Source organism: Narcine bancroftii, chromosome 8 (assembly GCF_036971445.1).
Source record: "Narcine bancroftii isolate sNarBan1 chromosome 8, sNarBan1.hap1, whole genome shotgun sequence".
NCBI classification, from domain to species: domain Eukaryota; kingdom Metazoa; phylum Chordata; class Chondrichthyes; order Torpediniformes; family Narcinidae; genus Narcine; species Narcine bancroftii.
Genome location: NC_091476.1, coordinates 178,460,384 through 178,474,708, shown reverse-complemented (window position 1 = coordinate 178,474,708; position 14,325 = coordinate 178,460,384). Strand labels below are relative to the sequence as shown.

At 45.2% G+C, this 14,325-nt stretch overlaps 1 protein-coding gene across 10 annotated transcripts in view; it reads left to right on the top strand.

The window, feature by feature from the left end:
* Nucleotides 1-14,325, top strand: part of alg9 (ALG9 alpha-1,2-mannosyltransferase) — a 253,304-nt gene that overhangs the window by 175,050 nt on the left and 63,929 nt on the right. The window lies entirely within an intron of this gene.

Genomic DNA, 14,325 nt, shown 5'->3' with positions numbered 1-14,325 from the left:
AGTAGAGCAATGAAACGCAAGAGCAGACACTTCAGCCCATCGTGTTGATACTGGACATGATGCAAATTTAAATCCCTCTATGTGGTCATGGCCCTCCATATCCTGCCTGTTCCTGTGTCTGTCTGAACAACACTTAAATATGGCTGTTGTATCTGCTTCCACCACTTCACTGGCAGAGCCTTCCAGCTTTGACCATACCTGTCTCATAAAATCTCGTTTAAAACTTGTTTTGCTCTCCTGTATGAGCCTACAATTGCAGAAATAGTTGTCAATCTTTTCCTGGATTTTTATTTCTAAATGTTTCATCTGTATCCACTGTTAACCTGACAGACCTGTCATTACTAGATAGAGTCACCATGTTTTCACAGAGGGACACCGGAGTCGTCGTGAAAATCTCATGAAATGATGCGAGAATAACAACCCAAGTCTCAATGTGGGCAAGGCAAAGGAGTTGATCATGAACTTCAGGAGAACCAGGGACGACCACCCTCCACTACATATTAATAGCTTGATAGTGGAGAGCGCAGAGATCACCAAGTTCCTTGGAGTCCACTTAAGAAGTGACCTACCCTGGACATACAGCGTCTCCTCAATTGTCAGGAAGGTGCCATAATGACTGTGCTTTAGAAGGCTCAGACGGCCAAGCCCACCAGCCACCATTCTATCAACTTCCTGAGGGAGCTCCATTGGATGGCTGCATCACAGTGGGGTATGGTTGCTGCAGAGTATTAGATCAGAGATTATTCCACAAGACTATAAGATCGGCAGAGAGGATCACCAGGTACTCCCGAACCCAAGGTTGGATTTACCTGGATCATTGTCTAAAGAGGACTTGCAAAATTACTGTGGACCTCTATCACCTGCGCATCTTTCAGCTACACCACCAAACTGAGAAACAGCTTCTTTCATTGGGCAGAGAGGCTGCAGAAGGACTGATGACCAGCTCATACAAAAATGTGACTCAACTATTTATTTTACAATAATATGTATTTATTTTAATATTTATATAAGTGCTGTGCATATGTATCATTTCTACCGATGTTTGCGGTGTGCTGCACCAAAGATCGGAGAACACTGTTTCGCTGGGCTGTACTTGTACAATCAGATAATAATAAACTTCAACTTGAACAAAGGATCATCTGCAGTCCCCCAGTGCTCTGTCACAGCTGTGTTCTGCAGTCCCCCAGTGCTCTGCAGTCCCCCAGTATAGTCCCCCAATGCTCTGCAGTCTCCCAGAGCAGTCCCCAGTGCTCTCCATCAGTGCTCTGCAGTCCCCCAGTGCTCTGTCACAGCTGTGATCAGCAGTCCCCCAGTGCAGTCCCCAGTGCTCTCCGTCAGTGCTCTGTGGCCCCCCCCAGTGCTCTGCAGCCCCCAGTGCTCTGTCACAGCTGTGATCAGCAGTCCCCCAGTGCAGTCTCCAGTGCTCTCCGTCAGTGCTCTGCAGTCCCCCAGAGTAGTCCCCCAATGCTCTGCAGTCTCCCAGTGCATTCCCCAGTGCTCTCCCTCAGTGCTCTGCAGTCCCCCAGTGCTCTGTCACAGCTGTGAACTGCAGTCCCCAGTGCTCTCCCTCAGTGCTCTGCAGTCCCCCAGTGCTCTGTCACAGCTGTGATCAGCAGTCCCCCAGTGCAGTCCCCAGTGCTCTCCGTCAGTGCTCTGTGGCCCCCCCCAGTGCTCTGCAGCCACCAGTGCTCTGTCACAGCTGTGATCAGCAGTCCCCCAGTGCAGTCTCCAGTGCTCTCCGTCAGTGCTCTGCAGTCCCCCAGAGTAGTCCCCCAATGCTCTGCAGTCTCCCAGTGCATTCCCCAGTGCTCTCCCTCAGTGCTCTGCAGTCCTCCAGTGCTCTGTCACAGCTGTGAACTGCAGTCCCCAGTGCTCTCCCTCAGTGCTCTGCAGTCCCCCAGTGCTCTGTCACAGCTGTGATCAGCAGTCCCCCAGTGCAGTCCCCAGTGCTCTCCGTCAGTGCTCTGTGGCCCCCCCCAGTGCTCTGCAGCCCCCAGTGCTCTGTCACAGCTGTGATCAGCAGTCCCCCAGTGCAGTCTCCAGTGCTCTCCGTCAGTGCTCTGCAGTCCCCCAGAGTAGTCCCCCAATGCTCTGCAGTCTCCCAGTGCAGTCCCCAGTGCTCTCCCTCAGTGCTCTGCAGTCCCCCAGTGCTCTGTCACAGCTGTGAACTGCAGTCGCCAGTGCTCTCCCTCAGTGCTCTGCAGTCCCCCAGTGCTCTGTCACAGCTGTGAACTGCAGTCCCCAGTGCTCTCCGTCAGTGCTCTGCAGTCCCCCAGTGCTCTGTCACAGCTGTGAACTGCAGTCCCCAGTGCTCTCCCTCAGTGCTCTGCAGTCCCCCAGTGCTCTGTCACAGCTGTGAACTGCAGTCCCCAGTGCTCTCCGTCAGTGCTCTGCAGTCCCCCAGTGCTCTGTCACAGCTGTGAACTGCAGTCCCCAGTGCTCTCCGTCAGTGCTCTGCAGTCCCCCAGTGCTCTGTCACAGCTGTGAACTGCAGTCCCCAGTGCTCTCCGTCAGTGCTCTGCAGTCCCCCAGTGCTCTGTCACAGCTGTGAACTGCAGTCCCCAGTGCTCTCCCTCAGTGCTCTGCAGTCCCCCAGTGCTCTGTCACAGCTGTGAACTGCAGTCCCCAGTGCTCTCCGTCAGTGCTCTGCAGTCCCCCAGTGCTCTGTCACAGCTGTGAACTGCAGTCCCCAGTGCTCTCCCTCAGTGCTCTGCAGTCCCCCAGTGCTCTGTCACAGCTGTGAACTGCAGTCCCCAGTGCTCTCCGTCAGTGCTCTGCAGTCCCCCAGTGCTCTGTCACAGCTGTGAACTGCAGTCCCCAGTGCTCTCCGTCAGTGCTCTGCAGTCCCCCAGTGCTCTGTCACAGCTGTGAACTGCAGTCCCCAGTGCTCTCCCTCAGTGCTCTGCAGTCCCCCAGTGCTCTGTCACAGCTGTGAACTGCAGTCCCCAGTGCTCTCCGTCAGTGCTCTGCAGTCCCCCAGTGCTCTGTCACAGCTGTGAACTGCAGTCCCCAGTGCTCTCCGTCAGTGCTCTGCAGTCCCCCAGTGCTCTGTCACAGCTGTGAACTGCAGTCCCCAGTGCTCTCCGTCAGTGCTCTGCAGTCCCCCAGTGCTCTGTCACAGCTGTGAACTGCAGTCCCCAGTGCTCTCCCTCAGTGCTCTGCAGTCCCCCAATGCTCTGTCACAGCTGTGAACTGCAGTCCCCAGTGCTCTCCCTCAGTGCTCTGCAGTCCCCCAGTGCTCTGTCACAGCTGTGTTGAAGGATTGAGAGATACGTCAGCACTTTATTATCCAAGGATGTATTCCATCCTGTAGAATGACATGTTCTTCTTCCTCCCACCGTCCCTTGGGATCTTCTGCAGTTTCCTATGTTGTGAGGTGACTGATGAGGCCAATGTAGGACTCTTACATAGATGAAGCAGAAAGTATTTGATAGGGAAGGTAACTTGTGGGGTGTGAGGTGTGATTCTGTGTTACTTCAATGCATGGATGAGGTTTACGATACCAGCCCAAGAGCTTCTTCTCCATGTTGAGTGAGTGATGCTGGACATGGGATTCTTCATCATGAATCAGAATGTTGGATTTTTTTCAAGGAGGTTTAAGAAAGTTTCTTTGCATAATTTTCTCTGTCTAACTAATAATTAGGGATCCTGCCAGAATCAAATATTTTTCTTTCAGAAATCTGGTGCCAGGTTGGTGAGAGGCCGGGCCATCGGTTGAAAGTATTTGTCGACTTTCTCTTTAAAAATCTCATAGTATCATGACAACCCGTTGCTCTGTAGATTTTAAATTCTCTTCTTGGCAAACACCCAATGCAAAGTTCTTCCTCCATTACTCCACCATTGATGCGTGCAGTTATTTTTTGCACTACCCATTAGTGGTAATTCTGCCATGTCCACAAGAAAAAGGAATATATGTGATGTCATATATGTGCTCTGACAATACATCTGAAATCTGTTCCCTGCCTTCATCAGCAGGTCTCAGTTTTCACCCTGGACTTTTCATCCAGGAGGCTGAGAGGTAACCTTATAAAGGCTTAGAAAATTGTGAGAGCATAGATAATGTATATATCCTAGATTTTATCTCAGGGTAAGGTAGCCTAAAACTCGAGGGAATGGATTCAAGGGGAGAGAAGAAAAATTGAAAGGACACCTTCATCAGATAGAGGGTGGTGGGCTGTCACAGGAAATGGAAGAGCTGGGGACAATTGCAATTACCAAGCCAAAGAGACTACGTGGACATTTACACCCTCCATAAATCTTCGTCCGCGAAGCCAAAGCCAAAGAGACAGTCTAAACTATGTTGATTTATTTGTTTTGCTTCCTAATTAACTTTACTAAATACTTTAAACCCATAATTGGTAAGAATGCATTCACACAATGTGTTAAGAGCTCTTAACAAATATGATTTTTGATTTACTTATTACAGTTTATATTTATAAATTGTTTTCAGTTGTTTTCAAACTGCCCCCTAAACTCACATCCCACTTGAAGTAATCCCTATGCCATAAATGCTCTGTGATTAGTAAGAATTCCTTAAGGTGGGATGTAAGTGGGAAGGGAAGGTTGAAAATCACTGCCCTAGACCCAACTGTTACTCAAATATTTGGCTTGAGAAAAATTGTCATGGGCCCATTTCCTTTGGAGTTATGAAACCAAGTCAATTAGGTACAATTAAAACAGTGGTTGTCAAACCTTTTTCTTTCCACTCATATACCACCTTAAGCAATCCCTTACTAATCACAGAGCATTTATGGCATAGGGATTACTTCAAGTGGAATACGAGTTTAGGGGGGCAGTTTAAAAACTGAATTAAAGGTTTAGACTCTGAATGAACTAAACAATGTCTTGTGGAAGGCATAATCTGAACCAGATGCACTGATACATCTCAAGTCATCTTCAAAGGCTTCATTCAGATTTTTGGCCACACATTTTTGCTTAGTGGACCCACAGACTTTAGATAGTTTAATGGTGATAAAGTGGTTTACTTTCCTTTTTACTCCCTGTCTGGAAGCCAGAAGGTAGATCACAGAGCAGGCAACTCTTGAACTGGCCAGCTTTTCCATTACTGATATGCAGGTGACAATTGCTATCTCATCTAATGTCCAAATAGACAGAGCAGCAATTATTTTTCCTGGAAAAAGCATTCATGGCTAATTAAAACTCAAATCATTCTGCCCTGTCTGAAATCAATGAGCCATGTGCAAAACTTATCAGTGCAGTCTGCAACATCGTTTCCCTGTGAGTCCAAAAGGTTCTGGGTTCAAATCCCCTGAGAGCTGAACACACCATTAAGGCTGGTAGTGAGTGCTTCATGGAGGAAATACTATTATTTAGTAGAAGATTTCCCTTTATCACTCTCCAACTAGTTCTTCCTTTCATTCTCTGTGTCTCAAACTTGATCTGTAAAGCTCACTCAGCCTCTCTTTCTCTCGCCCTCTATACACTGACTAACTCTGGCCCAAATATAATTTCTCTCTGACATTCTTTCCAATTCTGTCTCTCTATTTCTCATTCAGGAGATTATATATTGTGGATTCCATTAAGTTTATATGCGGTGACTTGTTGTATTCATATAAATGGAATCAGATTTGGGAAGAGGGCTGTGAGGTTAACTTGAGGCTACACGTCAGTCGGTGGGAATAAAGTGAGCAACTATTGACTTGGCAGGGATCACTGTCCTTCACCACTTGGCTGTCTGAATTTAACAATAGCTTTATAGAAAGAAGTTTGCATTAACGTAAAACCGTGGAAGTGATATACTGCTATAAAGAAAGCCAGATTACACAACCTTCCTTGGTGATAAACTAATTTTAAAACTCTAGGTAAACAGCAACTTTTTTTTCTGAGACCTTATTATGTCCAAAACTCTGAAGTGTTCAGGTAAAACCATTCTTCCAAGCCACCTTTCTACCATGCTGAAAATAATGTCCCTCACCCTCAGCCTCTTTTTAAAACTTTTCCAGGGTCCTATCATGGGTCATTTTAATTGTTTTCATTTTTATTATTTCTCCCCTTATCTGAGAGTTGGACTGATGCCATGGGCTGACCATTGTTTCATCACCGGCACAGCATTTACTGTCCCACTGTTCCTTCTCCTAGCCTTGTGTTCTGTTAAGGCACCTTGGAAGTTTCTGTAGTAAAAATCACGAAAGTCCACAGACACCGTGATTGAAGTAAAACACAGTGCTGGAGAAAATCAGCGGGTCGAACAGCGCACTTTATATAGCAAAGATAAAGATATATAACCAACATTTTGGGGTTCAGCCCTTCATCAAAGTATGAGCGAAATGTCGACTGGCACCTCCCCCCTCCATTTTATTCAGACGCCTACCCACATTTTCCTCATACTTCGATGAAGGGCTCAAGCCCGAAACATTGGTTCTGCATCTTTGCAATATAAAGTCCGCAGTTTGACCTGCTGCGTTTCTCCAGTATCGTGATTTTTCTTGGCAGGTTCTATTCCTGAAACCAGAAGCACTGCACTCTGTTGGAGCAGTCACTTTATCCCACTCCATAAAATGAACAGCACAAAACTGAGCCAGAGAAATGGTGGCAACACTGTCAATCACACAAACTCCCGGCTACTCCAAACCACTTGCTTTCTTCCAGCAAAGGAGCTCACAATTTATTGCTTTCTTGTCCACTTTGACTTCTTCAAGGAAAGAAAAGGAGGAATTTGATTGCAGCTTTTGAGATTCTAAATCAATATATGAAAACCATATACATGGCAGAAGGCACTTAAAGATGGAGCAAATGAGCCAGTTGAAGGCAAATAATATACTTAAGCTGATGGCTTGCATTCTGGGGTCTTAAATATCATTGCTGCAGGGACAATGAATGCATTGGTTGTAATGTCCAAAACACCTCAATCTTGAAAAGTCCCAAAGTACTGGTTAATCTCAAACTGATGAGTGCTTGTAGGATTAAAAAAAGATTTTCATTATCTCTACTTTTCTTCCAATTAATTTAAATCTTTGTCCTCTGGGATTTGGAATACCCTTTGATTCTCTCAATTCCCACAATGCAATCAGCCTCAGCTGGAACATTTTGAGTATTTGGTTTTTCTGGGATTGAAGTAAAAGTCTGCTTTCCATGCCCAACTGGCTGTCTGTAACACTCTGGCCAATGCCCAGTTATTCTGAGTATGACCCCATGGTTTGCCCTCCTAATGATAAAACATTATTTTCATCACATGGGGCTGGAATTTAGCATTTCTGGCTCTGGGAGAGTTGCGCATGAATTCTTGACACTATCGGGTAGATATGCTTTCATATCCATTGCGTGGCCAAATTCTTTTTGAGGGGTGGGGAATTTGCCCTACAGAGAAAACTTTTATGCAAACCAGTGGAGGGAGAAAATCGCATCTCCCTCGAAGGCAGGGAGGTTCATCACTCAGCTGGTGACTTCTGTTTCCAGGCTGGACACAGAGGTGACCAGGATCTTCTTGTAACCTGTACTTTAGTTCTCCATGCCACATTATCCCCTTGGTCAGTGGTTTCCTGCATTGTAACAATGAGGCCCAACTAAAGATCAGCTCCTCATCTTCTGTGACTGCATCACAGCTTTCTGAGCTCAATATTGAGTCCATTAACTCACTCTATCTGGCTTCTTCTACTGCACCTGTGACATTGGGTGGGACACATTTTAGTCAGTACAGGCAAGTTGGCCGAAGTCTAACTTCTCTTCCGCCATCTCATCCGTGCCGTCCCTTTGCCTCCTCATTTTGTGTGTCATTACAAAACATAGGGCCATTTTTTTCTTGTTTAGGTTGAGAGCAAAATTGTTCAGGCACCAGCCATTCCAGATACTCGATCTCCACCCTGTGCGCTGACTCATCATTTCCCATTATTTGTCCCACAACGGTGGAGTCATCAGAAAATTGATAGGTTGCTGGAGCTGAACTTGTCATGCGTGTACAAGGAACAAAGCACGCAGCCTTGAGAGTCCCCTATGTTGGAAGAGATGAAGAACGTGACGATGTCACATGGTACAGTGAGAGATGTTCTCCTGGGAGCAGTTGTAACAAGTTAACTCCAACATTCGTACAGCTTTTAATGTAGAAAGGCAAGAGCACAATTACAGAGTATGGAGGTACAGTGAAAAGAAGATCAATTGGTCCAAAGTAAGGGCAGCAGGAGAGCACTGTTATGGGGATCATTCAGGAGACTGATGGCTGTAGGGAATAAATTGTCTTTCTCCCTCTTGACTCTGCTGGGAGGAGGAAGACAAGTGTGTCTTGGGTGAGGGGGTTCTTCAGTGTGTTGGTCCAAGAAAAAAATGTTCTCGGAACTTTCACAAATAATCTTCCATTGTAACGGTGATGGGCCAGGCATTTCGAGAAATATCGATGTTAGGTATTTACAAGGATGCTTTGCGAACATCCTCAGATGATTTTTGCTGACCTCCTGGTCATCACTTTTCATGATAAAGCTTGAAATATTCTATCATGACAGATTTGGGAAGTGATGTCAGGGACGGAATGACGTACCTGACAATTGAAGCTGGGTGAGTGTAAAAGTGCATGGATGCCAAGCATGTTGTCCTTGGAGAAGGAGCAGATATTGGCTGGTTTATCCCAACAGTAAGTTTGGAGTGGGACGGTATCTCCAGTATTCCCAGCTGGCTCTGAAGGTTGTCATGTTATTGAAGTGTGTGAGGATACAGGTTAATCATGAGCTTTGTGCTGGGAATAAATGTGAATAATTAGCTGTAGCTCAGTGGAAAGTAACAAAAATAACTGGGCTCAAACTAACTCCATTCAGGAAGTAGAGCATAAAACACGAAGATGACTTTCGTCTGCTCAATCAATCTTTTGATAGCAATGTTAAACTGAAGGCCCACATGTTGTATAAAGTGCATCTGACAAATCTTGGACCATTTTCAAGAAAAGCAGGAATTTAATCTAAAGGAGATGGATTACTTTATATAAGTGCATCTTTCCCTAAAACCAGACTTGAATTAGAGTTTGTGCAATTTTGCTTGGAGTTCTTAACATTCCTTGCAAATAGGGGGCAATAAAACTTGAAATTTTGAGGGTTAATTAACTGGATAGACTGTGTGGTTTATCCAAAGCTGGCAAAACAAACAACATTGCATTTTGCGTGTATGTTTTTTAAACGGAAGCTCATATCTCGTCCATCCAGCTGAACGCACTGTTACTGAACCAGTGGCTACTGGGATAAAGAGAAATTCTCTCTTAGACGTCATCAAGTGCAAGTGAATTCTCCAATGTGGAGCAATCATTGCACTGATAAATGAGTCTGATAATTGAATTGGAAAACATACAGAGCCCTGTACTAATTATGCTGTGCAGACTGCAGCTTTGTCATTGCTGTTTCATTGCATCTCAGCAAAGTGCAATGTATGACACCCTTAAGAGGTTAGCAATCTCTTATGTCATTGAAAGGGACAAATCTTTCACAGAGTAGCTTGATCTGCATTAAAATTAAACCTCTTCCACTTCCCTTTGCCACCAACATTGCAGTCTTTGTTTGAACATAGAACAGTCCAACACAGTACAGGCCCTTTGGCCCATAATTTGTGCTGACCTATATAAACTTACTCAACAAACTAAACCTTCCCTACCTCACATTCACAAGCTGTTTTTCTTGCATTCAGGTACCTGTCTGGAGTCTTTTAAATAAAACCTATTGTTCCAGCCTCCACCAGCATCCTTGGCAACACATTCCAGGCACCCACCACCACTCATGCCAATGCATTCCAGGCACCCACCACCACCCTTGGCAGCGCATTCCAGGCACCCACCACCACCCATGGCAATGCATTCCAGGCACCCACCACCACCCATGGCAATGCATTCCAGGCTCCCACCACCATCCTTGGCAATGCATTCCAGGCACCAACCACCCACCTTGGCAAGGCATGTCTCCCCTGAACTTCCCTCCCCTCACTTTGTACAGATGTCCTCGGGTGTCTGCTACTCTTGCCCTGGGAAAAAGGTGCTTTCTGTTCATCTATATATATATATATATATATATATATATGCCTGTCCTAATCTTGTCAACCTCTATTAAGTTTCTTTCATCCTTCTTCACTTCAAAGAGAAAAGCCCCAGCTCTATTAGCCTGGCCTCATAAGACACATTCTCCAATCCAGGAAACATCCTGGTAAATCTCCTCTGCGCCCTCTCCAAAACTTCCTCAACCTTCCTACAATGAGGTGACCACAAGTGAACACAATATTCCAAATTTGGTCTAACCAGAGTTTTATAGACCTGAAACATGACCTCATGACTAATGAGCTCAATCCCCTCCGACTAATGAAGGTCAGCATACCATAAACCTTCTTAACTACCTTATCAACCTGCATGGCAACCTTGAGAGATCTATGGATTTGAACCCCAAAGTCCGTCTGTTCTTCCACACTGTTAAAAATCCTGACATTAACCATGTACTCTGCCTTCAAGTTTGACTTTCCAAATTGCATCAGATTGAACTCCATCTGCCACTTTTCCACCCAACTCTCCATCCTGTTTTTATCCTGTTGTAACCTACGACAGCCTTCAACACTATTCACAGCACCTCAAACCTTCGTGTCATCAGTTGGATTCATTTGCTTCCTGCATGTACTAAATGGCCATTTTCCAATCAGTAAGAAATGTCACTCAAGTTTGGCTGACTCCTTTCCGTCACGACCCCAAGTCTACACACTGCACTTGTGATCCTGCCTAGTGACTGAGAATGCCAATTTTGAATGACTTCTCTTCTCCACCTACTCACACTGGTTTTAGAATTTGTAACAAGTAAACAGCTTGACTCAGCACATGCAAGAGTTCAGAGCAGGGGTTGGCTAACAAACATCATATTCCCAGATGTCAGTCTGAAGCTGCTATTAACGTCCCATTTGACTTCAGGATGAATGCACAGCAGCACTCAGTCAGTAATTATTGGAAATGATTGGCAGCTCCAAGCTGGCATTCAGGAACAAGCAGCCTGGCACTCTAATGGCTGACATCAGCCATGCACATCACAGGAACATTTGCCAACAAGAGTTGTCAGATGTCCTCTCTAGTTTAGAGGCTGAGTAAATGCAGCACTTTTCCTCCACTGTTACAAGGTATTTTAAAAGATGGACTTTGCACTTCTCTTACTTTAATAAGTTAAGCCACAAGGTGGATCTTCTTAAAAAAAACATTAGGATTGATAAGACCCCAGGACTGGACAAGATATACCCCAGGTTACTTACTACAGGAAGCAAAGGATTACAGGTGTGTGAGCAATGACCTTTGCTCCCTCCTAGGCCACAGGAAAAGTGCTGGAGGGTTGGAGAATGGCAAATGTGGCCCCTTGTTTAAAAAAAGGTAATAGGGAGAATCCTGGGAATTCTAAACCAGTGAGTCTCATGTCAGTGGTGTGCAAACTGTTGGAGAGGATTCTTCGGGACAGGATTTATGAGCATTTGGAGAAACATTTTTGTGAAGGGTAGGTCATGCCTCATAGCCAACTTGAGCTTTTTAAGGAAATACCAAAAGAAATTGATTACGCGAGCAAGTAGATGTGGTGTAGATGGATTTTAGTAAGGTTCCCCATGACCTTTAGTAGACTCATTCAGAACTGAATAAAGCGTGGGATCCAGGGAACATTGGCTGTGTGGATTTGGAATGAGCTGACCTGCAGATAGCAGACAGTAGTTATAGATGGAACATATTTTATCTGGAGGTCGGTGACAAGTGAAGTTCCGCAGGGATCTTCTGGGACCCCTGCCCTTTGTGATTTTTATACATGATCTGGACGAAGAAAGTGGTAGGATGGGTCAGTAAGTTTGCAGATGACTTGAATGTTGGAGGTGTTGTGGAGAGTGCAGAAGCTTGGATATAGACAGGATGCAGAGTTGGGCAGAAAAGTGGCAGATAGCGTACAATTCAGGTAAATGTGAAGTGTTGCATTTTGGAAGGTCCAACTTGAAGGTGGAGTACATGGCTAATGGCAGAATTCTTAACAGTGTGGAAGGACAGAGGGACCTTGGGGTCCAAATCCATGGACCTTCAATGTTGCTGTGCAGGTTAATAGGGTAGTTAAGAAGGCCTCATTAGTCGGGGATTGAGTTCAAGACTCATGAGGTAATTTTATGCAGAATTTGTTCACGTTACTTTTTGCACTGTTTTTGTTTTATAAGTGGTTTATTTTTAATGCAGGTATATTAGTTAGGCATTGTAAGAATGTGTCTGAGGCAACCGGAAATTTTGCATATCTAGCATCTGCTGGATACTGGGGATTTTACTGTATATGGATAGGAAGTTATGAGGGAGATAGACCAAATGTAAGAAAAAGGGATTAGGCAGAATGCCAACTTGATCATCATGGATATTGGGTCAGAGGGCCTGTTCCATGTTGCATGAGTCTATCACTCTGTCCCCAGTCCTCTGAAGATGGTCTATTTATGTAAAGCAACTGTGGTTATTTACTCCAGAGCTCCCTGCAACAGAAAGATGTCTTCACGTAAATTCTTCCAGCTTCTCTCCATAAAAGCTTTATCATCATTTCCATATTGTAGCTATTCCTCCTTCCATAACAAGTCCCTAAACTAAGATCTTAATTGTGGCTGGTGTCTACTGACACTTTAATCTTTACACATGTACTTTTGTTTTCAGAAGACATATTATGCCACCCCAACAGCTCTAGCAATCCTGTCCAGTGGAATATTGGTCCCCTTCCAGTTTAGGTACAACCCATCGTTCTTGTAAAGGTCATACATTCCCCAGAAGAGATTCCAATGATCCACAAATGTGAACCCCCTACACACATTCATCCTCCGCATCTTCCTATTCCTGTCCTCTCTTAGTGCATGGCACAGGCAGCAATCCTGAGATTGCCACCCTTGTGGTCCTGCTTTTTAACTTCATTCCTAACTCCATGTATTCTTTCTTCAGGACCTCATCCCCACTTCTATCTATGTCGTTGATCCCTACGTGGACCACAACATTTGGCTGCTCACCCTCTCCCTCCAGAATGCTGTGGACTTGATCAGAGACATCCCTGACCCTGGCACCTGGAGCCCCGATTTCATCCAGAAAATCTCCCCTAACCAGGGAGTCCCCAATTACAAGAGCTCTCCTCTTTTCTCCCCTTCCCTTCTGAGCCAAGGGGCCATCCCCCGTGCCAGAGACCTGACCACTATGACTTGTCCCTGGTAGATCATTTCCCTCCCTCCCCAACAGTATCTAAAACAATATATTTATTATTAAAGGGAACAGCCACATGGGTACTCTGCACTGTCTGTCTCCCCCCCCCCTCCCCCCATTCCCTTTCCTCACAGTCACCCAGTTAGTTGACTCCTGTCTGTTTGGGGTGATTGTCTCCCTGTAACTCCTATCTATCGTTGCCTCTGCCTTCCTTATGATCCAAAGCCCATCCAGCTGCAGCTCCAGTTCCCTAGCACAGTCTCCACCTTTTGCAGGTGTAGTCATCAGGAATATTCGTGCAGTCCCTGACCTCCCACATCCTGTAATGGGTTCTCCAATCTGTCCACATAATTCTGGTCCCTCACCACTAGGATGGTTATATTCTTCTGTTCAGCACTCTTTCTGGCAGTCACCATGCCCTTCCTGACTAGAATTGGATGCACAACTCTAACTGTAGCTGAGCTAGTATTTTCTGGATATTCAATATGATCATTTTACTTTTGTAATTTATCCTTCTGTTGTTGAACTCAAGGTCCAAAGTTTTTTGTTTTAATCACTTTTTAAATGTATTTTTTATCTCCTCCAAGGATTCAAACACAAGAACACAGACGATAGGAGCAAGAGTAGGCTGTGAGACCTTGCAATCTCTGCCATTTAATATGATCACGGTGATCTTTACTGGTCTCATGTCCCCTTCTGTGCCACTTATCCATATCATTCCATTCCTCAATCTGTTGACTATTTATCCACTTTAAATACTTCTACCAAACAGGCTGAGAATCCCAGAGGTTTACCTCCATCTGTGAGCAGAGATTTTTGCATAGCTCAAGGACAGACCCCTCATCTTGCAGCTTGATCTGTTGTTCAAGGCTGTCCCACTTGTGAGAACATCCCAACATTGACCTTATCAAGCTCCCTTTGAACCCTACATGTTGAATAAGGTCACCCTCATTCTTACAACCTCCCAACAATAAAAGAGGGCCAAACTGTGTGGCTCTCAAGGTAGGAGAAGCCTCTTATCCCAGGAATTAGCCTGGTGTACATGCTTTTAATGGTGACTCTTTGCTTTACATTTTGTGTAATATTACATGTTCTGTGCTATTACTTGACAATAAAGGACTCTCTAATCTTTATAGCTTAGGGGACAAACCTATATGCAGTATTTGAGGTGAAGCCTCATCGGC